This window comes from Leuresthes tenuis, unplaced genomic scaffold (genome assembly GCF_036924035.1).
Source record: "Leuresthes tenuis unplaced genomic scaffold, fLeuTen1.0.hap1 SCAF_3, whole genome shotgun sequence".
Classification (NCBI taxonomy): domain Eukaryota; kingdom Metazoa; phylum Chordata; class Actinopteri; order Atheriniformes; family Atherinopsidae; genus Leuresthes; species Leuresthes tenuis.
The window spans coordinates 22,800,276-22,808,163 of record NW_027325357.1 but is presented as its reverse complement, the minus strand read 5'-3'; the positions used below and the strand labels follow the sequence as shown (position 1 = coordinate 22,808,163).

Genomic DNA, 7,888 nt, shown 5'->3' with positions numbered 1-7,888 from the left:
CACATAAAGCCCTATGCACAGCAACGACAGTAGCTGAGGCGTGATGAATGACGCTCTCGTCCCGACGGGTCCCTGTCGATGCATGTTCAAGTGGACGGGATTGAATTTAACCATAGAAATGACAGGCCATTCTTTTTTAGGGCATGGGGCAGGCAACATGAATGGTTTGTGGCGACGAGGGGCTCAGTGATTGATGCCCCCTGAGTAAGAGCCAGGGAATCTGTGGAAAGAGACAAGGGAAAATCACCTTTGTCATAAATGTGAGCGTCTGGTGAATCCATGGGTTGTGATACTTTTCCTGAACCTAGCAACTCCTTATCCTCTTTACCACCTGATCCCTGTTTGAAGGAGCTTATACCTTTCCTCACCCAACTTAAATGGCCCTATTTATCACAACCTTACATTTCTGTCATCAGTGGCCTACAATGATGTTGGATGAGACACTTGAGTTAAGCCCTAGAGAGCAGCTGGGGGAGATGTGGCCTCTTTTGTGGGCCTACTGTGAAAAGCAGCATGTACTTTGGACCACATATCTGTTCATGGTTTAATTTGTTTCCTGGCAAAGCCTTAGTGTAACCCCTTAGTGTAAGTTGATATTACTAACAAGAAAAACATGACATTACTAACAAGACATTAAGACAAGTACTTAAATAGAGTACTGAGTACTGCACTGAAGCATAAAGTTGAGTATTCATTTTACATTTTATATATACATGTATATATAAATGTACATAGACATATATACATTTTTTAATTTGCAAAGTGCACTAAGATTTTTTTAAATATGGTGCAATGCTTTCCAATATAAAGTGACTGTAAAGAATTCTTTTGTTTTAAAATAAATTCCAAACTGTTTTTGAAAATGATTTGAATACTTTTTCATATGTGTTATACAGCCAAATTATATATAGCCTGCACACAAAGCACCAACAATATACATATTTAGCGGACACGCGTAGCGTGATGTGATAAGATATAAGGATTTATCTGAAAGTTCTCACCATCTGAATAAGCCTTATTTTACCTCGTTTTAGGGCACCACCTTCAATCGAAGGAAAAAGACAGAATCTTACGATTCTGGTATGTTCAATTAATAATCAATTATTAATTAATAATTAATAAATTCCAGTCTCATATAGTCGCTACTTGTGAATTCTCGTTTTGTTGGACTCACACAAACGTAAAGAACACATAAACAAAACCGGTTGATTTTATATATGTATATATAAATATATGAACCATTTATTAAAATGACATGACCAAAGACATGAACCTTAAGACAACAGGAGAAATGCTTTGAATATGGATTATTATATAAGAAACACTTAGTGAATTTAAAATAACCAAGGGGAGGGGATGGATGGATACCGGAATCATTCAAATAGTCTAGGTTTGTTACTATTTGAATTTAAAGGCTATCAACTTGGGTTAATTTATCATTTTAACAGTGAATTGTCTTGACACCCACCGCATACCGTCTGAAATGTACGAACAGGGCAGATCTTACTGTTAGGTCAGCTCCGAACCACAGGTAATCGCTGGGTCTCTCTCGGTTCCGCGTCTCGCGGCCTTCGTTGTGGTTGACTTTAAGGGACTGGACCGGTCGCTTTCCTGCGCCGGAGGGCTTCTTTTAGCTTCTGGTAGCTTGGAAGATGAATGGGTGGTGTGTCGGAATTCACCGCAAATAATAACAAAATTGTCCAAGGGTCGAGTTGGTTTTGGTTGCTGACCAACTCTGACGAGGTGGACTTAAATTCACCAAAGATTGACAAAAAGGTTGACAAGCTTAACGCTAGCTCTCCTTTTGGTGATCAAAAATAGGTGAGGATGCTGCAGCATCAGAGTTTAAAATGCGCTATAGAGAGAAGACAGGATGACGGACGAACAAAAACGCAAAATGTATCTTTATACTACATTCTTCTCTGTCTGTCTTTGTTTCGGACCTTCTTCTTCTATCTCATCTTCCTCTCCTGCCATTTTCAAAGACTCTTTGCCAGACTCTCATTCCATCAATCTTAAAACTCTCTGCTCTTCATCTTCTCTACTGATCTGGACTGCTGAACTTTCAATATCTTGACTTTTCCTCGCGGTTTCCGGAGTTTGATTCGCGGGGGCGGTACATGACATAGGCTTATGCTACACTTTCAGCCAATGGTATGCCTGAAACTGTTGTGATGTATGCCTGGGCGTATTTTGTTAGGTGACCAATTTTGGCTTACGAGCCTGCAACGAGAGTGCCTCAAAGCAACTCGACTCCTGCATTCCTCCCTCTCATAAACATTTGTTCAGAGGATTCTAAAACACCATAACTTGTTGAGATATAAATGTTAAAGATATAGCATAAACTTAAGATATAAAGGCATCAACAACAACATAGCATAATGATTAGGAGTCTCAACATTCAGATGGGTATCTGTAAAGTTATGACGTATGAATAACGAACCAAACACTATTTTCTTCCCATGTTAAACATGGAATACAATAAGAAACAACAGGAAAACAGTTGCATTATTTCATATAAATGTCATATGCAAGTTGTTGACTTAGTTTTGGGTTTAACTATTTAATACTATGGACCACTCGGGGGCAATGTGGCTCCATAAACTGATTAGTCATTTTCCGAAATAATTTTCTTCTTTCGTATCCTTCCATGTATACGTATATGATCATGAAAATGGTATTAAAATGCAGCTTGTGATATCACTGAGAACATGAAAGAACTTGTACAATCATATAAAGCACATTTAATACAATTTCAAGATTCAGCTAAACAGTGATTCTGGGTGAGATCCTTTTGAGAGGTCCATGCAACGACTGTCTCTGGCTTGAGTCAGAGTCAGGGCAAACTGTCACCATTGTTTACTTTGACCCAGATAGGGTCGGAAGGGTCCTGTTCTGGTTGTCCCCAATACTCTCCTGAGAGGGTCCGTTGTTTGTTCAGCTTAGTTAGCACTAAGCTATTAGTGCATTCACCTAAATTTATGGCACAGGTCTGTGGAAAGAAGGGCTGAGAAACTCCCCCAAAATGCTTTCATAGGTCGAAGGTTGGTGTAAATTTCTCTTCTTTGATGTAGAAATCCCCCATCTGGTATTTCCACACTGACCATCCCCACAAAAGAATGTTGGAGTCATTTAAAGTTTTAAGTTTGTATTAAATTTCACACTTGAGTTCGCTACAGTTATATCATAATGTTTATAGCCTTACTTTTTTCATGTCCCTTTTTAATCCTCAAAAACTCATTTTTGTACCTCAAAATTGTACATGTTTAAACTTTTAACAGGGACTTTTTGCCTAATCCTGTCTTGCTTTGAAAATTGCTCATGACTTGGCTCTTCCTCATTCAGTTACTTAGTCATACTGAGTCATTCAGCGAATGTGTGAATGTTAATCTATGAATATGCTAAATCTGACCCCACCGACAACTCCACCTGTCCCCAGTTGAAACCAGCTTTACCTGTTTCCGACCAAAAATGAATTCAAACATATTTAAACCCAAGAGTGATGTGAAGAAAGCCAAATTAGACAGGGTCCTATACATGTGTAAGATTCACAATGTATTCAGTTACTAGAATTTCAACTATTCAGGCACTGCTAGCTTCAGGAGCCGTACTAACTCCGAGCTGCTAACTACCAGAGATAGCCAAATTTCGGGATTATCGTTCACAGTAGAAGCAAGGCCAAGTGAGAGGCCAAAGCACCCAGTGAGCCATGCAAGCTGACCAGGAGCTTGCAAGCCACATAAACCACAAGCTTGAACAGAAGCTTGTGTAGCAAAGCCAGGAGTGAGCTTCCAGTAAACTTGTAGAGTTTCAGAGCTTCTCATTTAGTCTAGTTTCTGCTCTGACTGCTCTGCTTGCTCCCAGGTTTCCACGCTTCCTGACGGGTGGCAACAACCTTTCCAACATCCCGCCAGTCTGACAACGCCCCCGTCCGACATCCCGCTATTCCGACATCCCACCAGACCGACATCCCGCTATTCCGACGTGCAAACGTCCCACCATTCCGACAAGGCTTTCCATATAAGGAAATGTGCGTTTCTCAAACGGTGAGTCCCTTCTTTCTGTTCATGCATTTTACATGTTTTAACACATGTTTACAGATGAGCATAATTACAAACACAAAGTCTTGGCAACTGGAGGCGGAGATGCCTTGAACGGGAAGCAGACCGTGGTGGTTTTCAATCACACACTCTGATGCCACTTGTTTCATCTTCCAAAAATTTTATACAGGAAAAAAAGGCTTACAAACATAGACCAAAACGACACCATAATGCACAAAAATCCAAAAGAAACGAAAGTTAACTGAAAAAAAGCAACTAAACAGCATGAAGTGGTCAACATTGGTGTTTTACGCATGCCTCTGTGCGTCTGGCACATGTGTCTTCAGGCTCTCCCAAGTTGGTTTGTGGATGAAAGCTATATGTTCAGCTCCCCTTACATGTAAAACCAATCTCTACATGACATTTTAGTCGGCAAAATCCACAGACAAGAAGTCTGTTGTCCATGCTGGCAAACATTACACATGGATCTTTCACACCACCACTTTCCACGCAGATTTTCAAATGTAAACATCCATGGGCGGTGAGATTGTGCGCACTGGCACGCATCTTTCATACCATGCATACCATATACGCAGTCTTTTAAATACGATATGTTTGGTAGGAGCTCGCTTGTCAGTGGTAGTGATAGTAATGTTGTAATCAGACACTAGTTCACGGTTCAGTTGTCCTGACCTGTAGTCCCCAGATAATAGTAGTTTAGACTAGAAGGAATCAACTTATTCTAACTTTTTGCGCATGGAGCGGACATCTCATTTATTTTCAGTCTCTGCATGTTAATGATGCTCACCTCTCTACCAGGTGACATGTTCTCGCTGGAATTAGGCTGTAATTGCAATTATTACTTTTGCATATGATGCCAGCGTGAAAAAGACGCATGCTCTGTGGAGAGCTCCGCGCCAGCTGGCTGTCGTGACAGGTCACTGACACTGTGTTTCTGCTTAATCAGTTTCAGTCTCACCGAGTTACATTAATACTTGTATTTTGATATTTGAAATTTCAGGCGATTTTGATAATAGATTCTTAAAGTTTGTTTGCGAGGTTGTGGTCTTCCTCTGCTTTAAAATCACGTATAAAGTCTGAGGTTTTGATGTCGTCTGGAAACAGCTCCACTTACTCATTCAGACGCAAAACAAAGGAAAACTGCTCTCCGCCAAACTTTAGGGCGTATTTGCGCCCAGAAGATCATTAGTGCAAAATGTTTTGGGTAAAAAAAAATAGGCTATTAAAAGGAACTGTCGGAAAGGCGGTATGTTAAAAAAAAATAAAAAAATACCGTCATTCTGACCATAGGAGGAAAAAAGTGTCGGAATGACGGGACGTTTGATAGACAATTAATTATTGCCACGAGTTTCAGTTCACTCCTATTCAAATGGGAGCAACCAGGCAAGCTTTACACTACCTCCCACGGCTCACTTAGTGCTTCAGCTACAGCCCCATGTTACCAGTATCAACTTCTCCTCAGCTTGCTAGTGTCCTCACAGGGCATGAAGATTAGCTGTGCTGCTCCACTGCACAAGTACTCAGGGGTTGATGCTGCTTCCTCCAAATAGTCTATAATGAACATACAGGCTGTCTGACCCTTACCTTTCTGAGACTTTGCGTGGTGCTCTCCAGATCTATAGCAGAAATTCTCAGTCATTGCACTGATGATGGATTTTTAGGAACTATAGTCCACAATAAATATTTGTGGAAGCATGAATACATGAATACACGTGAATAAAATAATAGATCTGGAAATAGAATGACAAAACAAAAGGAAATAATCATTAAAATAATTTTATTTCACATCCATCCATTTTCTATCTCCTTGCAAAAGATGTTGAAAACATTTTTTCACTCTCTTGACTATTCCCAGTAAGATAAACAATTTAAGGAGGACGCTCAAACCTTCATGTTTTGGTAAGTTGAGTTTTTATTCCTCATCAAAAAAATGTATGTTAATCTTAAAAAACATTGTCCAATTGTATTCTTATAAGGCTCGAAACACTTTGCAGAAACTATAAAATGTAAAACCCTCCCATCAACGGTTACAAGTGGACTCGATATCCCAGTACAGGGACTCCTGCAGTCACTAGGCAATGCTGAAGCCTTCAGAACAATGAAGGGGTTAAGAGGGTGAGACCCCAGAAAGAATTAGGAACATGTTTTCTACTATCTTCACTTCGCAGGAATCTCTGAAGACCTCATTTGGGCCTCTTAGCCAACTCAGCCTTGGCTTCATCTTTTTATCCACTGTAGTTAGGAAAGCAGCAGAAGAATTCTGCCTTCCAGTCTCTAAGTCAGCTGGGGTAGCTAACATACGTGCACACACACACACACACACACACGCACACAAAGAGAAAGAAAGTCTTGCTAATTCGCTAACATCATTGTAGTGAAGAAGAATGCAATTAAAACTACTCTTGATAATTAACCCAAATACATCTCCAACCCCATCTCTGCTGATTGTACAAACGGCTATTATCACTGAGCTATGAATATTCATCAGTGAGGAGTGGTGTTTAAGATGGTGGTAATTTTGCCTTTTTGGGTGGGTGGAAATAGGGTGTAGAAAAAGTGGGGTGGTATTTGGCTGTGACTGATTACAAAGTTGGGGAGAAGGCAACCTCAAAGCAATTTTCCTGTTAGTAGGCATTTTGTTGTTGTCTATTTGCTACTAAGTTGCCCATTTCTTTCTCCTGTGGTTTGTTGATTCCATTTGAGGTCCAAAGTATTCCAGGACCAACAGTTCAGCATTAAATTCATTGAATAAAATTATGTTCAAATTAAAAAATTTCCCACTAGATTTGTTTTCTCATATTATTAACTTTTGTCAGAACAATAGGAATGTCAAGCTCAAAGTTAAGTTGTGGGAGCTGACAGAAATGGGTTTCAGTATATTATAAATGGGGGCAAGATAATCAGAATTGTGAATTGTGACCACATGGTGTCAACGCTGTGATCTTGCCATAAGACTTCAGTAGCGGCAAACAGAGCAGGACAGAGAGGGGAACAAAGGACAGTGGGGGGCACGGAGTGGGAGTGGGAGAGTGAAAGAGGCGGAGAGAAACCTTTCATGATAAAAAACTGTCCGCTCACAGTGCAATAAATTGGAAGATGACACAAGTCACAGCACAACAAAAGAAAAGAACATTGGATGGGGACCCTTCTCTGAGAAGTTGATGAAATCAAGCTTGAACGAATTGTCTCTTTGAGCCAACATTTGGGCTTATCCCCCAAAACACTCCCGGATTAGGACATAATTTCAGTGGAGGTGGAGTTGGCATGAGCCTATTAGTCCCTCATGATTTAGCTCACACTTTTTAAAGTCACTATTACCTTGTCATATTCTTGGCGTAGCTCTCTTATTGTAGTGAGAAAGTAAACACAATGACGAAGACACAACTGTAGTAACCTAATAAAATAGTTGCAAAATCTAATATGGTACAATATCAGGTTGTGTTTTTCGGACACTTCAATAAATGACCCCCGACTTTGCATCTAAAAAGCTTGGCTCACGTATTCAGCAATTCCCCACTTGATAAAATATCTGACCCATGCTGAGCAACTTTGAATTAAATCTCAGAATTTACTTTACACTGACTTTAAGCAGCAGAACAGTTACTAACATCAGCACTACTTCTTTTGTCTAGTTTGATAAAGCTATGTTGTAACACAAGGGTATATTTTAAATTAATTATGATTGTGATTAAGCAGATAACATAATAATGTTCAAATTGAGTAGATATCAGATGGTTCAGCTACTTACAGTATTTCTATCTAGGCAGGTCACTGCTATGGAACACGCTTTCATAGGTAAAGCATGGAGTTTCAAACAGGAGCTTAAG

At 39.9% G+C, this 7,888-nt stretch overlaps 1 protein-coding gene across 1 annotated transcript in view; it reads right to left on the bottom strand.

The window, feature by feature from the left end:
- Positions 1–4,717: 4,717 nt before the first annotated feature.
- The window catches only part of myorg (myogenesis regulating glycosidase), a 182,687-nt gene continuing 179,516 nt past the window's right edge, over positions 4,718–7,888 (bottom strand). Inside the window, exon 7 of the transcript XR_011915206.1 lies at positions 4,718–4,728. The gene's annotated coding sequence lies outside the window, so the exon portion shown is untranslated. The remainder of the gene's footprint in view (positions 4,729–7,888) is intronic.